The sequence below is a fragment of the Chlorocebus sabaeus genome, chromosome 1, assembly GCF_047675955.1.
Source record: "Chlorocebus sabaeus isolate Y175 chromosome 1, mChlSab1.0.hap1, whole genome shotgun sequence".
NCBI classification, from domain to species: Eukaryota; Metazoa; Chordata; class Mammalia; order Primates; family Cercopithecidae; genus Chlorocebus; species Chlorocebus sabaeus.
Window position 1 is genome coordinate 54,461,287 of NC_132904.1, and position 27,400 is coordinate 54,488,686.

At 46.2% G+C, this 27,400-nt stretch overlaps 1 non-coding gene across 1 annotated transcript; it reads left to right on the top strand.

The window, feature by feature from the left end:
- Positions 1–14,257: 14,257 nt before the first annotated feature.
- Positions 14,258–14,382, top strand: LOC119624640 (U6atac minor spliceosomal RNA). Its single transcript, XR_005240793.2, has one exon. It is a non-coding gene; the product is annotated as a U6atac minor spliceosomal RNA (small nuclear RNA).
- The last annotated feature ends 13,018 nt before the right edge of the window (positions 14,383–27,400 follow it).

Genomic DNA, 27,400 nt, shown 5'->3' on the forward strand with positions numbered 1-27,400 from the left:
TATCTGGGAGGAGCAGGTAGTTGAGATTCAGGGAAGCTATCAAGGCTGCAGATAAATATGTGGGAGTCATTGGTATATAGAAGGTGTTTAAAGCCCTAGGACTAGATGAGATCAACTAGGGAAAGTGTATAGATAGAGAAAAGAAGAGGACCAAAGAAAGAGTCCATGGGAATTCCCAAAAGAGGGTGAAGCATGCCCAAAGGATGTAGCAGACAAATCAGAAGCATGTGTTATCATGAAGGTCAAAAGAAGCAAGTTTTTCAAGAACGGGGTGGTCAAGTGTGTGGAATGCTGCTGAGAGACTGAGTATTATGAAGACAGACAGCAAAGTGACCATGAGATTTGGCAACATGGAAATGATGGTTTCCTTGACAAGAATAGCTTCAAAGGACTGATGGAGCCGAGAGAATGTATTGAACAGTGACTAGAACTTCTAATGAAACATAGGGGTGTAAACATATGTGGTATGTCCATTCCATCCTGACACCCATTAAAGTAAAAGTAATGAAAGTTTGTTAAAAAGAAAAAGAGCGAGCCCACAAGAGCAAAGAGAATGGCATGAACATGACAGAGGACAAGAGAAGTCAATAATTATTGGAAGAGGTAAGAAGCTAGATGATAACCAACTTAGCAAAGCAGAGAGAGCTGAAACCAAGGTGAATGCAAAGAAAAATGTTAGCAAGAAGCAAGCAAGCTCCAACCACCAACCCCACAAAGCCTCATACATTGGAGCCAGGGTGAGAAATGGGGCTGAAAACAGGTGGATAGGGCAGAAGTGTTTATAAGAAAGTGTTCCTACCCCAGTCCTCCTCCCAACCCTACACGGCCTGGAAACTACCCTGGTAGGCTATAGATGATTTCATCTCCAGATAAATTGATCTAGAGAGACTCAAGGATAAGCAATACCTGGCAAAGAGGAAGTTAAAGAAGCACTTTCCTGAAAGCAGGGAGATTAAGTGAAATCTACATATGGGATGGTAAGACCCTCCCATCTTCCCCAGTTCAGCAGCCAGCCCTGTTGACAGTCCTCTCTGGAGGGGACTGAGGGGCTGTGGGTTACTCCCACTCTAGCTGGTAGCCAAGTTGTCCATGTACAGGCAGAGGAAGCCAATCAAGATGAGAGGAGAGAGAAAGCAGTAAAGAAGAAAGATGCTGCTGTCCCTGGGAGATGTGGACAGCTTTGGGTGCTGGCCTCAGGCCAGGAGCAGATAGCTCTTCCAATCTCATGACCTGGTGCATGCTCACAACACCTTTTCCTTGAGCCGCTTGAGTAGCTTCCAACCTCCTAGGCAGATGATCTATAGCAAAGGCTGGAAGCATCCAGAAGAAGGCTGATTTTCCAGACCTTGTCCAAGCTCCACTTGCAGTGCTCTCGGTATTTGTTATGCAGAGGTGGCCAACTGAGCTGCAGACTTCCCTTTCCCCCAGGGACTCCAGAATGTCCAAGAAGAGCCCATCTACAGGTCTGAAGGTTCTAGAAAGGCAAGCAGTGGTCCCACATCATAGAAGGCCAGGCTGTTAGGCAATATCTTGTGTAGCTACCACATGTTACAGATAGGGAAGGTAAACCCAGAGGCATTAAGCCATTTGTCTAAAGTCACAGAGCTTTATTATCCAAAGAACTGGTTAAAGGTAAATTCCAGTCTCTTGACTTTCAGCCCCTAACTCTTTCCACTACCCCATATTGCCTCCCACTAGACTTGATTAATTTGAAACATGGGCTGTGCCCAAAGACTACTTGGACAGTTGAGATTTGCTTATTTCCATGGCACTACTGATGTCAAAATACTAAAGCATGAAGCTCTAGATTCACTATTGTGTAGCAGGTAACATGCTGAATGCAGAGCCCAGCAATGTGGGTTCCGGTCTTACCCTTACCTCATTGTTCTGTGTTATCACACAGGCAAGTTGCTGACGCACCCCTCCAGACCTTGTTTTTCTCATTCGTAAAATATAGACATAGTGACAGTGCTAAGGAAAGAGGAAAGAACATGAATTCCAAGGGTCTGAGAGCATCGCCTAAATATGCCTCTAAAACTCGAAATTTCTCTCCAGGCTCCCTATTTCCTTAAATATATATCTATGCAAATTCAGTATTTTTGTTTTATGTATATTTTTTGTGTATTTTGTTTTATGTATATTTAGTATATTTGTTTTAATATAAACATAGGTGGGGGTGCTATTCCCCTCCAATGTTCACATCAAATTGATGCTCCAGGAAGATGACCCATATTTGTCCGAACTTTGCTTGTCCTTCATATAACCTGATGCTAAAAGGCCTCCTTTTAATGTCCTTTGTGAAGAAAAGAATAAACATGTTAAAGACTCAAGCAGCAGTGTCAGCTCAGGCCAGGGCCACGCTGTTATGGTCCAGTCGACCATTTCTCCAAGGCTTCAGGGGTGCCTCATACTATCCACAAAACAATGGGGCCCAGAGAGATCCCCTTCCTTCCACCTAAAATTGTCCTTTCCCACAGCAGGTATCCTCTGGCACCCACAGCAGACAAAATCTGAGAGGTGAAATCCCCTCTTATAAGAACCCAGGAGAGTTGTGAGTTTGAGTCTCCAGTGCTCAGTGATCAGTCCCCAGGGATGCCAAGGAAGCTCTCACATGCCTGTAAGGCATAGCTCTCCCTGCGAGGCATGGGAGGCATCCAGCTTCTCTCTATCCTTCCCAGGAAGGGAAGGCCCCACAGGAAACCCACATCTCACTCCCCCTGCCCTCTGCTTCCTGCTGTCTCTGCCCCTGCCCTATGTCAATGCTCCTACCAAAGTCCCTTTCTGTAACTTGACCTTGTCCCCAAGTCCATCTCCATCCCTCTCTGCCCTGTGGTGTTACAGGACTCCCTCCTTGGTCCCCATCCCACTCCACCCCTCAGATTCCTTGTTAGTAAACATGACAAAATGTTCTGCAGTGTAGCAACAGGCAGGCATTCTCGGTGGCTGAGGGCCCCTGAGGACAGGGCAGGAGGGACTGGCTACAGCTCCCAGTTTCTAGCCAGGCCTGGGCAGATTCCACTAGTGAGCTGCTGATTCAATTCCAGACAACAAATGTTATCAAGGCCCACTCTGGGCCCAGCCCTGCACTGGGTTCAAGAGGGGCAGCTATGAAGCACACACAGCATGGCACAGCCTCTGGGTTGGGGTGCAGGCTTGAGAACCCATAATTACAATCTGTGGGTTACACAGACAAGATGCCTGCTGAATGGAGAAGGGCAGAGCGGGTGAGGGAAGGGAGCAGAGAAGAAATCAGGGAGGCCAGCCCTCCCATAGCCACAGCACACCAGCAGCAGGACTCTGATGGCCAGCTCCCAAGAGGCCACTGTAACACACAGACCAGCAGTCAGGGCTGCCTGGGCTGGGGCAGGGGAGGACGTGAAAGGAACCAGGGCTGTTATCCAGCTTAGCTAGTCCTGGTTTTGTTTTTTGTTTTTTGTTTTTTCTTTTTTGTTTGTTTGTTTGTTTTTTGAGACAGAGTCTCACTCTGTCACCCAGGCTGGAGTACAGTGGAGCAATCTGGGCTCACTGCAACCTCCGCCTCTGCCTCCCAGGTTCAAGCAATTCTCATGCCTCAGCCTCCCGAGTAGCTGGGGTTACAGGTGTGAGCCACCACACCTGACTAATTTTTGTATTTTTAATAGAGGCAGGGTTTCACCATGTTGGCCAGTCTGGTCTAGAACTCCTGACTGTGACTCAGCCTCCCAAAGTGCTGGGATTATAGGCATGAGCCACTACACCCAGCCAGCTTACTATTCCTGAGCCAAACTGCCATTTTCCCTCACTCAATTCACAAACATTGGGCTCAGGAGAGCCCCACCAAGTGACCAGAGTGGGAGGGCTGGGAGCTGTCCAACAGCACCACCCTGAGGTACCAACTCCTGATTTCAGCAAAAGCTTCCAAGATCAAGACCAAAAAGACAGTGTGTGTTGTAACAAGGAGGAGGAAAAGGGAATTATAGAAGGAAGGATCCAGGGATGCAGAATGAGAGTGAGACGTGGGACTCAGGAGGGAGAAGACAGCAAGCAAAAAGCAGAGTTGGCCATGGATAGCCACAAGTGCGGTCAGAGCTAAAGCACACCTGCTGAAGGTGTGCAGGTGTTCAGCATCACACAAGGCCGGAGAGAGGCCCAATCCCACTCCTTCCCACAGGGCGTGCCTGCCCCGGTACCAGAGGAAGTAACTGCAATGCACCCTTGTTCCACTGTCAAATTAGCTACTGATAGTGGTATCTCGAGGGGCTCCCATCCTGGACTTTATCCAGGTAGTCACCCCACACACATCTTTTTTTTTAAGCTCTCAAAAACACAGAATTTGACTATTCATAACCATTAATTCCAGGCATTCCATTGTATGACCCTCTTTTATTATTTCACTTATGTCATGCCTAATGATTTCTGAAAACTTCTTTGAAGGTCAAATTCAAATGACTGAAGGTCAAAAAATACATCTGTATTATGGATGGGAGTTTTATAACTGAAATATATTAGTGCCTCCAGGGGCTAAGAGAACTTCTGGGTTCCATACAAAACACACAGGAACTGAAAACATCCTAGAAAAGCTAAATGTGATTGCTTCTTTAGCAATGCTGACACTCAGAATTCCAAGAGCCACACCTTTCCCTAAGTCCTCCACCCTCAGGACCCCCCACACTAAATACACAACTCTAAACCAGGAGTTGGCAAGTGATGCCCCAACAGCCAAATTAGGCCCACCACCCGCTTTATGTGCATGATGAGCTAAGAATTATCTTTACATTTTTTATGCCGGGTGCAGTGGCTCCCAGTCTAAAAACCCCGTCTCTACTAAAAATACAAAAATTAGCCAGGTGTGGCGGTGTGTGCCTGTAATCCCAACTACTCAGGAGGCTGAGGCAGGAGAATTGCTTGAACCTGGGAGGCGGAGGTTGCTTGCCACTGTGCTCCAGCCTGGGCAACAGAGCAAAACTCTGTCTCAAAAAAAAAAAAAAAAAAAAATTATCTTTACATTTTTAATTGTTGAGAAAAAAAATCTAAAGAAGAGTATTTTGTGACACATGAAAATTACATGAATTCCAATTTCACCATCCATAAATAAAGTTTTCTTGGAACATGACCACATTTATTCATTTACCCATTGTCTTTGGCTGCTTTTCCACTGCAATGGCAGAGTTGAGTAGTTGTGACAGACACTATACGAACCCACGAGCCTCTACAGGAAAGTTTGCCAACACTTGCTCTAGACCAAAGCCCAGAAAGAGAATTTAAGACCCATCTGGCTGACCACTCTCACTTCTCTTCCCCTCCCACTGCAATTCTCCTTGCATTGCCCCTGCCACCGCCCTCCACTCTCCACCATCTCCCGTCCTCCCTCCTTCTTCCTCCCACAATTCCCTGGGACCAAGAAATGGGTGCTTATTTACTTCCTTTATGTCAGATCCTCCCCCTTTCTACTCTAACCTCACAAGTAAGCCTTAGGGACAGGCACAGGTACCTTCCCTAGGCCAGAGCTTCCCCATGGAAGTGCTTCAGATGGGCCACAGGTGTGCAGCACAATGGTGATGCCTTGGGTCCTCAGGTGAGAGAGCAGCCGGAGTGCACAGGTTGGGTATCTCTAGGGAGAACCTCACCTACAGCTCTTTGGAGGGCAGCCAAGAGTGGGCCCCATCAAACAGCAAGGACAGTGATCTCATCCCAAGCGGCGAGGGAGGCAGCCCCACCGGGACACGTCCTTTGGCAGCTTACTGCATAGTGTGCCACCCCCACATGGACAGGGCCAGAAACCCACTGGAGGAGTGTGTGTCCCTTGTGTCGAGTGAGCACAGAGCACAGGCCAGGAGGGATGGGGCCGGGGGCAAGGAGAGAAGGAGGGAGCTCCTGACGGCCACAGTAGCAATGGCAGGCCTGAATCCGTCTTCATGCATATGTACAGAAACCATATCATTCATGGTCCAAAATAGTACAGTTTCTTTTTTCAAATTGACTTTAATGAAGTATAATTTACATACAATAAAATGCATCTAGTTTAACTATATATTGGTATGAGTTTCTGCAAATGTATACAAGGGTGATCCACCAGTGTCACCACTCCATGATCAAGATACACAATGTTGTCACTACCCCCCAAAAGCCCCATGTTCCCCACTGCGGTCACTCACCCCCACCACTGCCTGAGATGACTACTCATCTGTCTTCCATCACTACAAATTAGTTTTGCCTGTTCTGGAATTTCAAATAAATGGAATCATACAGCATGTACTGTTTTGTGTCTGGCTTCTTTCATTTGGGGCAATGTTTTGAGATTCATCCACACTGTGTATCGACACCAAGCTGGCGTACTTCTTGTTTGTTTTTGAGCAAAAGGAAGTGCTCTGAATAGTCATGTCATGTCAGAAGAATGAATCAGAGCCCTTCGGGACAAATCAGGACAACAGTCACTAGATGTATATGGGCTATTCCTGTCTTTCTCGGCAGGTGAGCCTCTTTAGTCACATCCACACTGGCTGCAGGATATCTGATGAAAAGCGCATGTGTATTCTGCAGATTAGGGCTTCACCACTACCCAAGTGCACTTGAATCCAAAAGGTTTGAAGGGTGCTAAATCCAATGCGCATCGCAAGAAAGTTCAACACCACATTTGTTGTTGAAAAAAAAGAAAATGCCGTTACAGTCTTTATATAGTGTCAACTGGTATATATTTTTTAGTAGGTGCAAAATTGTTTTTTTAATCACCAATCTGTACAAACAAAATTTCCTGTTAATGATGATTATGGGTACAATGTACACTATTCACGTGATAGTTACAGGAAAAGCCCAGAGTTCACCACTTTGCAATATATCCATGTAACAAAATGGCACTTGTACCCACTAAATCTATAAACATTTAAAAATTAGAAACAAATAAAATTTGAAACAAGAATTTGAAGAAACCCTTAAAAATCTTGATCAGAAATTCCATGTAGCCATTTCAAGCCTAAAACTACATTAAAAAAAGCATATGCTAATTTGAAGCAAGCTCATGTTTAACAATACAATATTTAAATGATTTTATTTAGAATGTTATATAAATTCAATATATAATAATTTGTTTCGTATATTATTGTAATAATATAACATGAAGAAAATGTGAATCTTTTTCACTAGCTCCCATGTAGGTGTTCCCAAATGCCCTTTAGCTAACCCCAGTGTGCCACACGCATATTCTCACTTTCTAAGTGTGTTGTGAACAGGGAAGCACTAGTCAGCACTGCCCCCACACTACGGGAGAAGCCAGTACCCTGGGCTAGGACACATGTTTTCTTGCTAAAGAGACCTCTCCTGCCCTCTAGTGATAATTTTTGTAACTGGGTCTCAGAGGGAAAACAGTGATGTATTGAGTAATTAAACATACCTGCTTTATATTTGCAAAACTGCCATCCCTGTCACATGCATTATACCTATCTTGGGTCCTGACAGATAAAAGCTTTCACAAGCATCCTTCTGTTGCTCCATGGGGCCTGAGAGGTCGAGCCTGTGGCTTCTCTTCCATGATTCCACCACTTCTCTCTGCCCTCCTCTTCTCCACTCCTGTGACATGGCAAAGCCTCCACCATCCCCAGCCAGTGACACCACCCTTGCCATCACCTAGGACCATTGGCCCCTGAACCCCCTTCCCACCCTTACCAGATGCAAGGACTGTAGTGGTGGAGAGGGGAGCATGGGCCTGGGAAGCAAACACCCAATTGTTCATTGTACAACAATTTGTTATCAACAGACAACTCCAGGCATTCAGAGAATTTGGGATTCTCTTGGCACACAGAGGAAAGGGGGGCAGCTCTACCGTAAATGCTTCCCATACCCCCTTGTCTCTGTAGAAACCCAGCCTTTTATCCCCAAGCAGCAGCACGTAGCAAGTGGCCACACAAGAGTGAAGGCAAAATCACCATCCGTCAACTAAAGGATGAAGTATCTGTTTGAGTTATCAGTATATAGTTACAGAAGTGAAAAATATATGAATGAAAATTATGTGAAAATTGGAACATATCAAAGTTGAGGATCACCTGTGCAAACAACAAAAAAAGTTGTTGAGAACAGCTGAATTTCCATCTGAAATGAGAACTATAGAATATTTTGTACTGAGGTAATTTCTGTTCTGTTGAGTAGAAATCCAGCAAACAACAATTTTTTTTTTTTTTTTTTTTTTTTTTTTTTTTTTTTTTTTTTTGAGATGGAGTTTCTCTCTCGTTGCCCAGGCTGAAGTGCAATGGTGAGATCTCGGCTCACTGCAACCTCCGCTTCCCAGGTTCAAGCGATTCTCCTGCCTCAGCCTCCCAAGCAGCTGGGATTACAGGTGCCTGCCACCATGCCCAGTTAATTTTTGTATTTTTCATAGAGACAAAGTTTCACCATGTTGATCAGGCTGGTCCCGAACTCCTGACCTTAGGTGATCCATCCACCTTGGCTTCCCAAAGTGCTGAGATTACAGGCATGAGCCACTGCGCCCGGCCACAAACTACAATTCTATATCTACTTGGCCCTCCATATCCAAGAGTTCCATAGCCATGGATTCAACCAAATGTGGATGGGAAATGTTCAGAAAAAAAGTGGCATCCATCCTAAACATATACAGACTTTTATTCTCTTCATTATTTCCAAGAAATAGAGTATAACAACTATTTACATAGTATCTACATTTTATTAGCTATTATCAGTACATTAACAACAGGGATATGGTCTGAGAGATGTGTCATTAGGTGATTTTGTTGTGCAAACATCACAGAGTGTACTTCCATAAACCTAGATTGTATAGCCTACCACATACCTAGGCTATATGGGGTAGCCTGTGGCTCCCAGGCTGCAAACCTCTACAGCATGTTCTGTACTGAATACTGTAGGCAACTATAACACAATAATAAGGATTTGTGTATTTAAACATATGTAAACCAAGAAAAGATACAGTAAAAATACAGTATAAAATATTTAAAAATGAACAAATGGAGCTTGCAGGACTGGAAGTTGCTCTGGGTGAGTCAGTGAGTGATCGGTGAGTGAACGTGAAGGCCTAGGACATCACTGCACACTATTGTAGACTTCACAAACGCTGTAAAATTAGGCCACACTAAATTTATTTTAAAAGTTTTATCTTTCTTCAATAATAGATTAATCTTAACTTACTGCAACTTTTTTACTTTGTAAACTTGTTAATTTTTGCAAATTGTGACTCTTTTGTAATAACATTTAGCTTGAAACACATAGTATAACTGTACAAAAATTCTTTATATCCTTATTCTATGAGCTTTCATCTATTTTTTATAAACTTTTTTTTTTTTTACTCTCTAAAACTTTAAACTTTTTTGTTAAAAACAAAGACACAAACACACACATTAGCCTAGGCCTGCACAGGGTCAGGATCATCCATATCACTGTTTTCCACCTCCACATCTTGTCCCACTTGAAGGTCTTCAGGGGCAGTAACATGCATGGAGCTGTCATCTCCTATCCTAACAGTGTCTTCTTCTGGAATACCTTCTGGAGGACCTCCTGAGGCTATTTTACAGTTAACAATTTTTTATAATTAGAAGGAGTACACTCTAATGATAAAATGTATAGTATAATATAGTAAACACATAAACCAGTAACATAATCATTTATTATCTTATCAAGTATTATGCACTGCACATAATTGTATGTGCTATACTTTTATGCAACTGGCAGTGCAGTAGGTTTGTTTACACCAGAAACAATGTGAATGGTTGTTTATCATCACAACACATAAATGATGCATTGCACTATGACTTTATGAGGGCTACGATGTCACTAGGCAATAATAATTTTTCAGTTCCATTTTAATCTTATGGGACCCATTGTATATGTAGCCCATCGTTGACTTAATCATCATTGTGTGGCACATGACTGTAATCAAGAGATGATTAAAGTATACAGAGGATGTGCATAGCTTATAGGCAAATACTGTGCCATTTTATACCAGGGACTTGAGCATCCTCAGATTTTGGTATCTGTGGGAGGTCCTGGAACCAATCCCCCATGGAAATCAAGGGACAATTGTAGTATGTTCCAGTGTTCAGTTCCATCTAATCTTCATTCTGCTCTGCTACATTTTCAACCTCTGCAGGCCAAAAGCCCTGAATTCTCTGCCTAGCCCTCTTTTGTCCAGGTAGAGACCCAGAAGCCCATTTGGGGAAGAGCTGTCAGAAGGGTAAGTCATAGACAGGAGTGGCAGCTTGTATGACTATGATGGACATCAGAGGGACACAGGATTTCTCTCCTAGCCTTTATTTCTAAGTAGACCCCTTTCAGAAGCACCCTCCACCCCAGATGGGTTTGCCAAGTCCTAGTCCTGATGTCTAACTAATCCCTTTCCCTGGACTATGTGAGCCTACTGGGCTATAGAGCTAGGCAGTAACCAGCCAAATCTCTTCTTAGTTACAGATACATGTGGCACAACAAGGCAGGTGCCTCGGTATCCAGGTGGACAGATTGTGATCATACTCATTTGGAATCAAAGAGCAGCTGTATTGGGCCCCCAGACTGTTGGTCTCTAGATCAGTGGGGCCCCCATTAGATCCCACACAAGATGGCAGTCATCAACAATTGAGCTCCACCAAGTCCCTGTGGGACTGAGGTCTGACGATCTCTTGAGGACTCTTCCCCTATCACACTGATCTTTCTGAAGACAAATTTTATCATCGGATATGTGTCAGGTAGGACTCTTCTGGTTGCAAGTGAATTTTTTAAAATTCTAATTGGCTTAAGCAAAAAAGAGCATATGAAACTAAAAAGGACCAGGGTCAGCTGGCTTCAGGCAAAACTTCACACTAGGTTCAAAGAATGGCATCGCCCAGTTTAGCTGTGCCTCTGCTCTGCTGTCTCTGTTGGTTTCAATCTCAGACTTCACATCTATGGAAAAATGGCTACCAGCAATTCCAAGCTTCATCTTCCCAGATACACGTCCAATGAGAAAAGAACAAGTCTCTTCCCCAGTGCTCAGGATCAATTCCTGGAATTCACTCAGAAAGAGCACTCTTGGGCCATGCACCTGTCCCTGAACTAATCTCTACAGTCATAGCGATGGAACAGGACACAGTCCCAACACATCCAAGCTGTGCTCTCCTCTAAAGTCTGGTCACCAAGGCAGCAGCAACCTCAAGTCCCAATTTCTCAGTCAAACCAATCTGCCCATGTCCACTTCCAGCTCTCAGCTTCTACAGAACTCTTTGTCCTCCCATCTTTTTTTTCCCCTGGGCTGTCCACCCAGAGGCTACCTCACTGAGCCTGTTGGCCAGCTGGCCCTCCCTGGTTCTTGATATAGCCTACTCCTCGGTGCCCTCTCTTCCACCTCCAAGTTTAAGCCTGAACTCAGGAACTGGAAAATCGTCTTTCAAAACCCTAAATCTGTTAGCACCAGGCAGCCAGAGTTCCTAGAGAAAGACAGAGCTTCCCTGTGCTCAGGTGCCCAGAGTGTGCCCCTGCCCGGTTGCCTGGCACAGGAGACCAGCTGTGGTTCCAGATGAGGCGTGTGAAGAACTGGTAAGACAGAGGGCAGAACAAGAGCCATTCAGGAAACAAAACCTCTAATCCAGCTTCCTCCTAGATGGTACAGACTGTGAAGGGCCTTAAATGCTGTGTCAAGGAGCTGAGACTTGATCCAACAGGAGGTGAAGAGTAGTCAAAAGGCTTGCTGGATGGGTGAATGGGTGGATGAACACACAAACAAGTAACCTTAGCTCAGAGATGGAAAGCGACTTGCCCCATATCACATAGGAAGCAAGTGGCAGAAACAGGACCAAACTCCAAGCCTACCTGTGCCCATCCTAGGGCTCTAGTATCAGCCCAGGCTGCTTCCATCTCAACAGGGCAGCCTGGGAAACTTGGAGATTGTCAGGCACTTCTCAGAGGCACCAGACCTGGGCTTCTGAGCTTGGAGCAAAAACAGAGGCCTGGGCATTAGAAATGTGGACACTGGGAAATTTCAGGAAGGCTTGAGCTGGTGCCTGAAGTTGAGGCTGGGGAATTTGAGTAAGACTGAATTCTCTAAGAGTGAGGTAGAAGAGGGGCAGGGGAGCCTGCCTGAAGCTCTGCTATGCTTTGCTCTGGGAGAGTCTGGCCAGATCCCCAGAGGGCAGCCCATCCCTGACGAAGCCCAGAACTCAGCAGGAGGGGACCACGACTCCTGGGGAAGAGTTGGGTGGAGATGAGGGGTGTTATCTTTGGCTTCCAAAGGCCTTGCCAGTGTTCCTGCTAAGCCTGGCACTTTGCCCCAGGGCACAGAGCTGTAATTTAGAGACAGCAGGGACTGGGATCCAGGGCAGAGGGGAGGAAACCTTCTGGCCCTTGGTTTAGGGGAGGCTAAAACTAGTTTAGGACAGGATACGTCAGGATATCAGAGGTGAAGAAAGATCCAGGATTTTCATGAGAGCAAGAACTTTGCTGTCTGGCTCACCATTGTATCTCCAGAGCCTGGAACAAACCCTGACACATAATAGGTCCTCAATAAATATTTGTCGAATTAATATTTTTCACTCCCTTTTGCTGCCCACAATTTCCTCTCTACTGGATCTCCAGCATATAATAAAAAGTCTGCATAGAGTCAAGTCAGCACATTTACAGTGGTTGGCTGATGACTTTCTGTGCCCAGAGTGGCTGCACATCCCAACTAGAACGGTTTGCCCTTAGCTCCATCAAACATATTTGATGGATACAAAAAGTATGAGGCTGGAAATCAAGAAATTTAGGTCCTAGGTACAGCCCACTGTTTATCAATGACAGATGTGAAAAAACTTTCAGAACATCTTCACAATTAATTCTCCTCTTGTTATGCCCATTTCATAGATGTGAAAACTAAGTTGAGGCTGGCACTAGATCACACAGCCTTGGAGTGGCAGAGCAAGCCTGACATCCCAGGAACTTGCTGTGCAACTATCAGTAGCTTCTTTCCCCTCTCTGTGCCTGTTTTCTCACCTGCATTATTGAGGTTTCCAAAGACAGTCCCAGATCTCCTACGGTAAAGGCAGGAGGCAACTGTCCGAGTACCCCGCCACCCCTGCTAAAGGCTGGTCCAGCTTAAATGTACTGCAGAGAGGGGTCCACAGGGCAAGATCAGGCCACAGTGGATGTCTGGGGCTGCTTGGGCCCAGCATGTCTGAGGCCATCTTTCGTTTGGATCTTTCTATTACCTCTTCCTAGAACAGAGTAGAAGACCGGAAAGGACTTTTCAGGAGAAGTGAGAGGTGAGGTTAGAAAGGCAGGAAAGAAAGAAAAGGGAAAACAAAAGTAAAGAAAGATACACTAGTGCCCAACAGGTAAAATAAAAGATAAATCAAAACCACAATGCAAATCAAAACCACAGTGAGTGATCACCTCACACCTGTTAGGCTGACTATTATCAAAAAGACAAGAGATGACAAGGGTTGGCAAAGATGTAGATAAAAGGTAACCCTTGTATACTGTTGATGAGAATGTAAATTGGTACAACCATTATGGAAAACAGTATGGAGGTTCCTCAAAAAGTTACAACGATCTGGTAATCCTACTATTGGGCATATACCCTAAAGGAAATGAAATCACCACCTTGGAAAGATAGCTGCACTCCCATGTTCATTGCAGCATTATTCAAAACCACCAAGATATGAAAATGACCAAAGTGTCCATCAAGAGATAAATGGTAAAGAAATCATGATATATATGTATAAAGATATGTGTGTATATATATTTCTTTGTGTATATATAAACATATATATGTGTTACATATATTTATATATAAATGTAAACACACACAAAGAAATATTATTCAGCCTTGAAAAGAAAGTTATCCTGCCATTTGTAACAACGTAGATGAACCTAAAGGACATTATGCTAAGTAAAATAAACCAGACACAGGAAGAAAGAAAAATACTGCATGATTTCACTTATACATGAATCTAAAAAAAATTGAATACATAAAAACAGAAGAATGATGATTGATGGGAGGGACTGGACAGATGTAGGTCAAAGGGTTGAAAGGTGTAGTTGTATAGGATGAATAAGACTAGAGATTAAATGGACAGCATGAGGACTATAGTTAATAACATTGTATTGCATACTGGAAATTTGCTAAGAGGGTGGATTTTAAGTTCTCTCACCAAAAAAAGAAAGAAAGGTAACTATGTGAGATAATGGAAATGTCAATTTCCTCGGCCATAGTAACTGCTTCGGCTACTGATAGAAAGAAGCTACTGATAGTTGCACAGCAAGTTCCTGCCTATGTATATTATGCATACAAATGTACATTAAAACATCATGTTGCATGTTTTAAGAAAGGAAGGAAAGTCAGCACTCCTCTTGACAATGACAGAAAAGGCCCTGCAGCCTGACAACATGCATACAGTTAAGGTATCGCCACCTACTTCAAGGCATCAACTACTTCCACTAACCATCCTTTTTAAAACGCAAAAGGTTTGCTTTGGGGGAGCTTCCTGGTAGCTGAACACCTGGAGGCTCCTGGAAGGTGGTGCATCCAGAGAGGGCATGGAGCCCCTCGCCTCTTCGCACATCTCTTGCCCTAGGCATCTATTCCATCCATCTGGCTGTTGTTCATCTGCATTCTTTGTAATATCCTTTATAATAAATTGGTACACTTTTTTTAAAATTATGTCCTTCACTGGCTCCTTTGTAAACCCACTGGCAGGAGTATCCCACTCAGAACCTAACAGTTCAACCTCCATAGCAAGGCTGCAATCAGCTGTACCATGCTCAGGGGACCCATGGATGAGAGACAAGCCTGTCCCCCAGGAAGTCCAGTCTCTGGTTGGGGGTGGGGGTAGCAAGCACACACAATCACCAGCAATCCAGCCTGCAAAGTGCTTTGAGGAGGCAAGCCCCGGGGCTGTGAGAGCAGGGAGGAGGAAGTGACTGGTTCTGCTCTGGAGGTCACAGAAGGACAACAGCCTGGGGCATGACGCCAAGCACGTGTATGAAGGAAGATGGAGTGTTCTAGCCCCAGGGAAGAACATAAACAGAGGCACTGGGCATGGTCACCGTGAGGAAGCAACTGTTCCTATGGAATCCCCCTTAGTGATCACAGCCTCCGTCCTTCCCCTGATTTCCCTGCTTTGGCTTAGCCTACCCTTGACACTCGGCAAGCCCTCAACCTCTGACCTCTCCCAGTTCTCCTCCTGCAGTGGAGACTTTCAGTCCCCTCTTCCCTGATCCCAAACCATTTGCCCACGAGGACTTCAGGAGAGTATCTTCCAAGAGAAACCTGGCCCCACTGCAGAGTCAGGCTGTCCATCTTCCAGGGAGTCTTCCTGCAGACCCTCATTCAACATAGGTGTCTCCCCAATTCTCTGGCCAACAAGCTACCCTTCTTTTCTCCCCTCAGACCCCAAAGCCTCTTTTGCCAAGCTCAGCATTTGCAGAATAGCCTCCCCCTGTAGCAACAGGCAGTGGTCATTTAGCTGCCACTCCCTCCATTTCTCTTCTTTCCACTCCAAATCCACACTCTCTCATCTCCCATTCTTTCCTCCTGACTCCCCCTCTCCAGCCTTACCCATCTCCTGTCCATGCTCCACCTAACTATCTGATATACAAAGATGACTATCTGATATACAAAGTTGTCCATGTCACCCATGCTTAAAATGTTTTCTAACTCCCTATCATTCGCAGGAGTAAATCCAGACTCCTCAGTTGGCATTTGAAGCCCCCCACACTCTCTCCAGGTGAATTCTGTACCGGTCCCTCGCATACCCTAAGATCCAGCTTCTTGGCCTATCCCGACCTGCCCTGCATTTTATCATACCTGTCACATCCTGAAGAAGCTGCAAGGTTGGGAAAGGCTGGGTGCTGGTGGTAACTCAAGACTGGAGGGAGAGGGATTAAGCATTGGGCACCTCACCCACAGAATAGCGGTCTTGGCATTTTGGGGGTCACCTACCTTTTTTTAGTGTCTCTTAGAAGCCATAGGTCCCCTTCCTACAAAAATTAATATATAATGTACCTAAACACAAATTGTATACCACATGTCTGGGAAGTTACAGACCTTTCCCTTACAGTCTGATATGGTTTGACTGTGTTCTCCCCATCAAATCTCATCTTGAATTATAGATCCCATAATCCCCACGTGTCATGAGAGGGACCAGGTGGAGATAATTGAATCATGGGGGCAGTTCCCCCTTACTGTTCTTGTGATAATGAGTGAGTTCTCATGAGATCTGATGGTTTTATAGACAGCTTTTACCCCTTTTGCTCGGCACTTCTCCTTGTTACTGCCATGTGAAGAAGGATGTGTTTGCTTCCCTTTCTGCCATAACTGTAAGTTTCCTGAGGCCTCCCCAGCCCTGCAGAACTATGAGTCAATTAAACCTCTTTTCTTTATAAATTACCCAGTCTCGGGTACGCCCTTATAGTGGCGTGAGAACGGACTAATATGCAGTCCATCCACGAACCCAGGTTTTAAAAGTCCTGCTACAGAGAGCAGGCAGGAACTGTGAAAGCTGACCTAGCCATGCCTTGCAGGTCCTTGTGCCACCAACATCCAGCAAGGATCTGAAACTGAGTTGGTGTCCATAAGAACTTGTGGAACTATGCTGAATTCAACAGAAGGCAGGAGCTGCCTCAGAGAGAGAGAAGGCTGGGGCTCAAGATACAAGGAGAGCTGAGAGGCTCAGGTAGAACTTCCCACAGGTATAGCTCATGGGGTTACCAACCCATCGGTGGACTTGCTGATAAAGGAAAGCAGGTGAATTCCAGGCAGCCACTGGGAAAAAGTTGCCCTGTCCAGGTTTCAGCTCAGGTCTGCCTCTTTGAAGCTGGCACCAGATAGGTGACCAGGCCTGACCACATCCCTGCATACCTAAGAGGCATTACAAACCTGATTGCCCACCTTTACCCTCCACCAGCCATTGCTTCTCCCATGTCAGTTAACGAAAGCACCATTCAACAAATTGCCTAGACAAAAACCCAGGAATCTTCCTTCATTCCTCTTTCCTTCATCTGCCACATCCAATTCATCAAAACTGCCTGTCATTTTAACCTCCAAAAATGCACCAAATTTACCTTTTCTTCATCTGCACTGTTGTCACACCGCTCCAAGCCACCATCATCTCTGGCTTAGGTGACATCTCCAACAAGGCATCCTGCTTCCACTCTTGCCCTGTGTGGTCCATTCTCTACACAGCAGCCAGAGCGACCTTTTATAAAATGTGAGATTATAGCATTCTACCACTACAGACTTTCTAGCAGCTTCCTTGAAATTAGAATTAAGTCCCAGGATCCTAACCATGACCTGCAAGACCCCCATGACCTGGCCGTTCTTTCTCTCTGACCTCACCTCGTGCGACTCTCTCTTTCATCATGCACCTAGCAAACGGCCTTCTTTCTGGTCCCCAAGAAGCCTCAGGCTCAGGGCCTTTGCACTTCCTGACCCCCCTGCTCCCCAGATCTGGGCATGACAGACTCCCACACATCCCTCACTCTCAGTTCAAATGGCACCTCCTCAGAAAGGTGAGACCCCATCACTACCAATCCCATTGTCCTGTCTTATTTTCTTCATAGTATTTATCACGGGCTGAAATATTTTTGTTTATTTCTTCATGTTATTGACTGATTTCCAACTAGAATGTAAGCTCCACGTGAATAGGGACTGATTTCTCTCTTTTTAGTCCTGGAGCTCAGAATAAATGAAGTGACAAAAGGGAAAAACGAGGTAATGACTCAGGGCCCCCAGGGATATGGGTTTGAGGTAAGGGTCAGGCCAGAGGAGGGCCAGAACAAGGCAGAATAAGGGGCTTGAGCACCCCCTCCCAGTCCTTCCTGATGGGGCCCCACAGCTCACTAGTGTGACTTGCTGCAGGAGGACTCCACCAGAGGCATGAATGAGACAAGGCACCTTGGCAGCTCCTCCTAATTCTAAGAAACTGTAGCTAGTGGACTGTTCACCAGCATGTGTACTGCTGCCACCGTGAGTCCCTGGGATAGTTAATTCTCTGCACTAGGCTATGGTGGCCAGTTGTTTGATCAAACACCAGTTTAGACATTGCTGTGAAGGTGTTTTTGGCATGTAATTAACATTTAAATCAGTAGACTTTGAGTAAAGCAGATTACACTCCATACTGTGATGGGCCTTAGCTTATAGGTTTAAGGCCTTAAGAGCAAAGACTGAGAGTTCTTGAAACAGAAGGAATTCAGCCTCAAGACTGCAATATAGAAATTTCCTGAGTTTCCAGCTTGCCAGCTTGCCCTACAAATTTCAGACTAGCCAGCCCCGCAATCATGTGAGCCAGTTCCCTAAAACCCACCTCTCTTTCTCTCTCCTTCCCTCTCTCTTCCTCCCTTCCTCCCTCCCCCTCTCTTCCTCCCATATGTATGTATGCATCTATATATTCGACAGGATATATACCCAATAGGGTGGATGGGTAGATATCTTACTGGTTCTGTTTCCCTAGAGAGCCCTGACTAATAATACACTCCTTTCCCCTACTTCATCCGCAGAGAGGGAAGTAGCCTCCGTCCCCGTCTCTTCCTCCCAGATGTATGTGTGTATCTATATACTCGATAGGATATACATCCAAGAGGGCAAACGGGTAGATATCTTACTGGTTCTATTTCTCTTGAGAGCCCTGACTAATAATACACTCCTTTCCTCTACTTCATCCTCAGAGAGGAAGTAGCCAGGGAAAATCAAGTAAGAGTGAGGTCACTGTGGAAGTCCCAGAAGTGCCGTGGTTCTCTTCTCAAACATGAAGGGCCCCAGGGTACCAGCCTGTGCATCACCCTGCGAGCCTGTCCTGCAATCCTTCCAGGAACAGCCTGGTTTGTGGCCTAATGCTCAGGCGGTCCCCTGTACTAATGAGATAATACGATCAGAAAATGAATCTAGTTTTAAAAGAATGTTGATAAATGCGGCAAACACGCGCTCAACAGATTACATATCAATGTTAAAGAGTCACCAAAGCCTCTCTTCTCGTCAGATGTAGTCATTCATTCACTCACTCAACAAATATTTATTGAAAGCCTGCATGTGCCAGACATTCTTCTAGGCATCAGGAATGCAGCAGCAAACAAAACAGTGACATTCAGGCAGAGAGAGATGGATAGTAAAGAGATTGATACAGAATACGTTATGTGGTGATGATAAAGAGCTACAAAGAAAAATGAATCATGGTAAGGGGAGTGGGGGTGTGAGTGAAGAAAGTGTCTAATTGATGTGGGGTGTGTAGAGAAAGCCTCTTTGTTAAGGGATCCTCTGAACGGAGGCCTAAAAGGAGTGAGGGAGTGAGCCAGGCAGCACTGTGCGAGAAGAGCATCCCAACAGAGGGCCCAGCAGATGTGAAGCCCCGAGGCTTGGCATGCTGGCATCTTCCAGGAACAAGGAGGCCAGTACGACCAGAATAGAGTACACAAAAGAGAGTCCAGGAGAAGGGGTTGGAGGCCAAGTCATAGAGGGTCTTAAGTCCATGAGAAGAACTTTCGATCTTACTGAGGAAGTCAGAAGGCCTTTGGAGTTTTTGTTCAGAGGAGGGGTACTAACTCCATAAAACTCATAAGAGGTAGAGAGAAAAGAAAGGGGCAGGGGTGGTTTTACTTCCAGCACTTCTGTGCCAGTCACTCCTGGGCCACATATGCCCCAGAGAAGCCTCCACGATTGAATTTTCAACAGCTACTGCCTTGCCTCCCATTTATGTTGCCTCATCCAAACAGGACCAGTTTTAACTTCAGGGTGACACACCTGGAAGAAGGGCGGTGGAGGGAGGAGGACCATTGGAGCCACACTAACCCCATCTCCACAAGTTTGTGCTGCTGCTTTCAATGCTGCTTTGTCTAATCTTTTTTCATCATCATCTTAACAACTGTCGTGCCACTATACCACCTTGAAAACTGTCTTCCAGAAATAATCCCGTGGAGACAGTGGCTCTCTCTTTCCTAGCCCTCTGGAGTGTTGATCCTCACCCCAGCCCTCCTCTTTCATGCTCAAGACCACAGCCTGGTGGCTCCAAGAAGGACCTTCTGGGTCTAGCCTTTCCTAGGATTGTTTTAAATTCCATTGATTATTCTTTGCTTTGCTCTGGAAACAACTTCTAAGTGCACAGAGCACTTAGAAGCACCTCTGCCCCTTCCTCACTTACTTCCTGTTAATCTGTCAGCATTCTGCAGCTCTGGCCAACGCCATCAGCCTCTACTCAATACGGTGCTTCATTCCACTGTGGGAGGGAAAGTGAGGAAATAAAAATATGACAAAGGAAAAGAGAGCTGAGAGAGAAGGCCAGAGGAGAGGAGAGCCACGATCAGGAAGGAACTGCTAAGACACTTCATCTCTGAAGGAGCTCAGGGATCACTGCATCTGGTGAGCAGGGACAAGGAGCTCATCAGAAAAGACTCTGCTTCCTCAAGTGTGTCCTCTAAAGCCAAGAAGAGTGACAGCAGGAATCTCCATGGTGGGGGGAAGGAGGCGCCTGCGGTCAAGTCGGGGACCTTTTTTTTTTTTTTTGACATGCAGAAGGGTTCAGCAGGTAAAGGGAAAACTGCACCTAAAGAAGTCCTATCCTTTTCACAAGTACCAGCTCAGATGCCCCAAGAAAACAGCCCACATCTCCAAGTGGGAATGAACATCTCCCTCCCTCTCTACCCCAGAGAGCTCAGCCATAGGGAATCCAGAACCCTAGGCAGGAAACATTCTTCCTGGAAGCCAGAGAAGCATGTCGTGTTCTCATGCCACACCAAAGTGACATTTTCTCCTCTCTTTCCAATTCTACCCTTCCTGCCTTGAATATTAGACTGACTGAGTGCCCCTCTCCCTCCACATCATGTGATGCTCTGCGTGAGTTTCTCAGGGGTGAAGGGGTGACTCAGCCTGGCTGCCTGAACCTACTTTCCAGCTCTCTGGCCCACGGCACATCCTCAGCACGGCCTCCACACCGCAGAGCAAGATGTGCCCTCTCTGCCTTCACTGCATTCAAATCCAAAAGAATTTTTCCATGATTTGTCACTTTCAGAGAGGGCTTACATAAAGAGTAGTTGTTTCCAGAGCAAAGCAAAGAATAATCAATGGAATTTAAAACAATCCTAGGAAAGGCTAGTCCCAGTGGAGCCCAGAAAGTTCTCCTGCCCCAGTTGAATCACTATTATGCACAGTTCTGGCCCTGCAGGAACCCAAGAGCTCTCATATTGGAAGGGTATTCCAGGTCCCCTGCGCCCGACATATTTACTCAAGGCTGTTTGAAAGACCTTAGCTTTAGTGCAAGGCTCCCAGGGAAACAGATAAGAGGGTGTCCCTCCTACCTTACCTATTCTCCATATGCTGACAATTCAGCTTTCGCTCTAGCCCAAGCCTCTTCTGAGCTCCTGTCTTATTTATTCAAGTGCCTACTTGATCTTTGCAGATGTCTAATGGAGATCTCAAACTTAACACGCTCAAATCTGAACTCTGGATTTCCTCCCTAAACTCGGAAGCTTCTCTGCTTGTGATCTTCATATCTCAGTTGAAGATGCCACTATTAACTCAGTTTCTCCAGCCAGAAATGTGGCAAAAGTACATGAATCTCCCTTGTCCACCACATCCTACTCTACACCCCAAACACGTCTCCAGTGCCGTCCCATCAGATTAAGACACCGTTATCCCTTGGCTAAAAGACCAGCAGTTCCCTGCTTCCATGTGACCCCCTCTCCAATCTATTTTCCACGTAGCAGCTAGAGCAATTTTTAAAATCAGATCACATCAATTCCTGCTTTAGTCATTTCCTTTTATAACTTCCTCACCGAGGCCAAAAAGCTGGGCATGAATATGTTTCCTGCCTTCTTCCCTGGTCTCATTTTATGCCACTTTCTCACTTGCTGTACTTCAGCCACATCAAGCTTCTTTCCAGTTCTGAAACATGTTTTCTTCTCCACCTCAGGGCCTTAGCACTTGTTTTCCGTTCTCTGCACATTTTTTCCCCTACGACATCCTTCAGATCTTACTTAGCTTAGTCACTTCCTCAGAAAGCCTACTCCTAATACCCTTCCTAAGTAGGTGCCCCCATAATTTGTTGTCATTTTCTTTTGCAGTCTCATTTATTCTTTATATAACATTTAGCCAATTAGCAGTTGACAATTAACTATATGTTTACATGTTTATTGCCAGTCTCCCTGCCATTGTCTGCTATCCCCGTAAGAATGAGCCTAGACTGAAGGCATGTTAGTGAGTCCAGCTGAAGACAGTCCAGGTCCCACCAGAGAGAGGCAGGGTTTGAGGCCTGAGGCAGACACAAGGCTCCTTGCAGGAAGAAACCATGCCTGAGTTGTTTACACAGGACTTGGCAGATACATTGATTGGATGACTGGATGGATGGATGGATGGATGGATGGATGGATGGATGGGTGGATGGATGGATGGATGGATGGATGGATGGATGGGGGAATTTCAGCTGTGGGCAAAAGGCAGTAGAAACCATGTCTGAGGAATGGGAGTTGACTGAACAGAACGGACCCTGCACTGGCAGGAATTCTATAGACCCAAGTTCAGAGACAATGCCATTTTAGCACCTGGATGACAAAGAGACTAGGACAAGTCAGCCTTGCATGTGCTCAGGTAATACCTGCCTGCATCATGAGAGGGAGAATTAAAACCAAAAGAATAAAGAATATATATAGTCTGACTTTCTCCTTCTTCACTTTGGCCAGAGTTGCCTTGACTCAGGTTAATCACATGGGTTGATGAGCTGATGTGGGATGACCCATAATACTCTGGGAGATGTCTATATGAAGAATTTGACTTTGGAGTCAGTAACCCTTACTGGTACATGAGGAGATCTACTCACTGGGGGAAGGGCTGCTGTCCATGGACTCCTAATGACCTTTGCAACCAACAGAAGGGAGACAAATGGAAAGGAGAGAAGACTCCTGGGAGAGAAGACTCTCAGTGGAACAGGAAGCATAGCCCATGCCAAGTGTCATTAGAATGGGCTTACAGAGAAAGTATGTAGGGCCAAGGAGAGGAACAAAGAAAATGGAGAAAGCCTCCTCACTAACCCTGAGCCACGGGTTCCAGCCCAGCTGCAAAATGGGCTGGTAAACTCTTCAGAGGTCATCCCTAGTTAACATCAGTATTAAAGATAGCCAGGCCAGTTGGCAGAGATGATAGAGATGGGAGGTAACATAGAGCCAGGTGAAGGTTCATCACCATGCCCAGGGCTCCCTTCATCAGTGGCTGGAGTAATGGGCCAAAGTTTATAAGCAGGTATAGAGCCCCAGGAAGGCTTAGAACCTGAGTATAGACCCACAGGAAGGGTTCAAGGAAGTATAACCAAGTGAACTAGGACGAAAGGACTAAGGCAGGACCCCAGTCCTGTGGATATACCAACACAGCAAAGCAGGAAGCCCAGCCTGGTGCTACCAGCAGGAAGATGATTCCAAGCCCCATGGAATGGGATTGCGGCTGTTGTCAGGATTGGCTCAGGTTCCCAGATGGGCTCAGGCCTGGAAGTAGGAACATCAGTGACTCCAGCCATGAGGTGCTGGAGAGACAGACGCAGGGATAGCAAGGTGCACATAAAACTGACAGCATCTGGAAAAACATGAGTATCCTTTCCCACACCAAGACAGTGGAATGAGGGAAAGTGTCATTGCTCTGCAGGATTACAGATGACTAAGGAGACACCAAATGTCCTGCCCCTTGTAGTCCTTTAGGAGCTGGCTCTCTGGCCTGCCTTGGGGACCCTTCTCTCCAGCTTCAGAGAAAGGCCTTTTCCCCCAACACCATTTTATGCCTCAGTGTGATTCCTTAGTGTGAGGTGGGACTCAGGAGAGAGAGGCTCTTCCTCCCTGCCTTGCCTGGGCCTTCCCTACATTCTGTCTAGGAAGCAACCTCAGGGTAAAGAAGACCATCCTTGGTAAGGGCCTATCCTTCCCCCAGGATTCTGAACCCTGTGAGAGGTCACCCGGTCTGGGATCTATGACATGCTCCTTCTGATAACCTCCCCAAGGGTTGCAGCTAGCCATACCACTGGTGTTTGGCTCCCGGCTCGTTCCAAGGCCCGCCAACAAAATCCTATTTAATCAACACTGCTCGTTCTGCAGCTGCTCCCAAGGGGAAACCACATAGGCACAGTCCATTTCACAACTGTTGGCTCCACATCAGGACCAGTGGAACAGAGTGTAGTGGAAAGAGCACTGGGCTGGGAGTCAGGAGCCCTAGGTCCAGCCTTACTCTCACACTAATGCCTGGCCGCCATTTCCCTGTCCTGTCTCCCTCCCAAGGGTGGAGTTGCATCAAAGGAGAAGCTGTCTGTGACTTATAGTTCACTACTAAGCACTTTCTATAAACAAGAACCCCCAGGCATGGGACCTCAGGGTGGGCTCCTCTTAGCCATACTCATACATGTGACTCTGAACCCCTAGCCATCGCTGCTTTTACCAATAGTGAGCCTGTCACCCACCAAGGCTAATTAGCACCTTTCCCCCAAGGAACTTGGAGTGGGGGAAGAGAGACAGAGAAAGAGGCTCATGTGGACTCAGGAGCTGTGGGGCAATTGCATTTTCCGCCACGCTGTCAGGAGATCAGAAAAACCTGTTCTGCAAGGAGAGAGAAACATGAAACAAATACGCAAGACTTGCAGACAGAGGTGCAAAGAGAGCCAGTGGATTTTAGTTCTGGTTTCCAGGTCTCCCTGAAACCTGCCTGCACCTTTTTTTCAAGCTGGCTTTTAAAAACGAGTCTCTCTCGGATCCCAAGTCTCCAGACAGCTTCAAAGTGGTGAGCCCTGACAAGCTATCAGGGTCCCGCTCAGCAGTCCACCTGTGTAATGCCTGTCTGTTCGGGCATCTCTCCTCGGCTGCACTGTGCTCCGGCAAGCTGGGCTCAGGCGCTGGTCCACACCTGTGCTTCACCCCTGCCCCATGACACAGCCCAGTGTTTTGGCCAAAGTAGGTGCTCACTCAACTGGTGTCAGGTTAAGACAGAAAATCCAAAGACATCATTCCTCTGTGAGGCGTGTTCCTCAGAGCCACGCCAGGCAGCAACTCCCTCCCTGCACAAGGTTGTCCACAATAAATCCATGACCTGCTCAAGACCTTCCGGTTCTGCAATCCATGGCCCTGCATGAGCCCAGAATTCAACTCCTGATGCAGCCAGCCCACAACTTCCCAAGTTTTATTTTCATTAACCCAACTGGAAAATTGGACCTCACTCAGGATTGTGCTGAAAACCAGATGCTGGAGCTGGGCTCTGGTTTCCTAGATAAACACATTGCAATAATATGCATCTACCCGTGAGATGCTCTGTGTGGCGACACGTGGCAGCACTCCAGAAGAAAGAAAAACAATGTCAAAGCTTCATTTGAGGCTTCTCACTCCCCTTCCTGGCCAGCGGCTGGGAAAATAGCCACATTTTTTGTTGGCCCCATTGCAGGCCAGCTCTCTCTCTCTGCTGGCTACCCTCACCCTGTCCCTACCTCTGGCCCAGAACTTTACAGCTTCTAGAAAGAACTTCAAGCTTTTCCCAAGTGCCCTGTCTGGATCCAGCCCTTTTCCTCTGTGTTCCCACCATGCCCTGTGTCGACCCCATCCTAGCAGTGGAAGACAGTGTTGCGATTGTTGGGGTTGTCTGGCCCCTCTAGAGGGCTCCAGCACAGTCAGTGAACATAGTTCTTAATGTTGTTAAACGAATGAATGAAAATGAGTCATGCCAGTGGCAGTGGGTGGGGGACAAAGTGGGTTGCACATGTGGAGGAGGCATGGGCTTCAGGGATGTCATTGAGGGCTGATTTTCTACAGCCCGAGTATTTTCACTCACTCATCTAAGGTTCACTGAGCTTTCCCCTTGCAACAGACCCTGTGCTCAGTGTGGGGGACAGGCGGGATTCTGACACATTCCTGCCCTCAAGGGGCCTGCCACTTGGGAGAGGAGCGGTGGTAGCAGGATGAGGTTTCCTATTCCCCTTGCCCACTTCTTCCCAACACATAACCCCACCACCCTTGTAGAGAAGGCTTGTCTCTAGATAGTCACCATAGAGTGGCGTGGCAGAAACTCTGTTAGCATTAAAACCCCAAGCGATGGAAGGCAATCAATATTAGAAAGAGAATGACTTGGGTTTTGGGGCACGGGAATTTGAGACAAAGTCTCGCTCTGTCACCCATGCTGGAGTACAGTGGTGCTGTCACAACTCACTGCAACCTCAACCTCTTGGGCTCAAGCCATCCTCCTACCTCAGCCTCCTGAATAGCTAGGAACACAGGCAAATGCCATCACACCCAGATAATTTTTTACATTTTTTTAAGAGACGAGGTCTCCTTATGTTGCCCAGACTAGTCTTGAACTCCTGGGCTCAAGCGATCCTCCCTCCTTGGCCTCCCAAAGTGCTGGGATTGAGAAAGACTTGTTTATGATGCTCCTCTGACTATTTTGAAAGACATTAAGACCTGAAGACCTCAGGATATGATGCTATCACTCTATAATGGAGTAGGAATCCTAGGGGAGGCCAAGGAGTGCAAAAAAGAAACAGGGGGTCATAAGGGAGGCAAAGAGAGCAAAGAGAACACCCATTTGCCTATCTAAGGCTGCTTCTATATGAACCAGTGGATGATTCGCTGAGAAAATTAAATGCTTTGCTGTACCCTTTAGTCTTCACAGGTGTACAGGAATCCCTGACAATCAGAGGTGTTAGAGCTGTGTACAAGAATAGTTAAAGAATTACAAGATACTTCCAATGGGGCATAATTGGGAATGGTACAAGAGCCTGTGTAGCATAAAGGAAGGGAGGGTTTTTTAGGGAACCCATGCCCTCATTCAGGCATGTACGCTATGTGCCATTTGGCTTCGAATCCTGCTGTTGTCCTTCTCATTTATTTCCTTGGCCTCTCTGGACCTCAACTGCTCCAGGTGGATAGTAAAAATCCCATCGTGCAAGGAGGAGAGGCTCATGTCAGGAAAGATGAGCACACGGATTCACAGAGCTGCCAGGGGAATCACAATCACAAACCCAGCTGTTGTTGTCAGGGACATCTCTCTGACGAACTCACAACTCACAGAACTGTGGTTCTGCTCCAGTCCACGTGGTGTTTCTCTCTTCTGAGGCCAGTCAGATCCCAGAGAGGAATTCAGTTGCTGCCCCCTTTCCTGGCCCTTGGCCCCGTCGGGTACTGAAGGGTGGTATATCCTTAGGGTAATCCAGGGAAGAAGTCACATCTCCTTTGAGGAGAGTAGGGAGGGCAGAGCAAATTTCCTAACAACTTCAAAGCCTGACGTAAAAGCAAACAAATACCAAAAAAGGTTTAGTTTAGACAATAACATGTAATCTACATAAATGCAAATTGGGCCACTCTTCTATGTGGAAGAGGATTAAGTCCTTAAATTTTAAAAACTAAAGAAAAGTCAAGGTTTTAATTTAAATTAAATTTTAAAAACTTAGGAAATTGACACAAGCATTATAATGAAACTGTGAAGACTATTTTTAATTATAATTACAAAAATGTGTTGGGA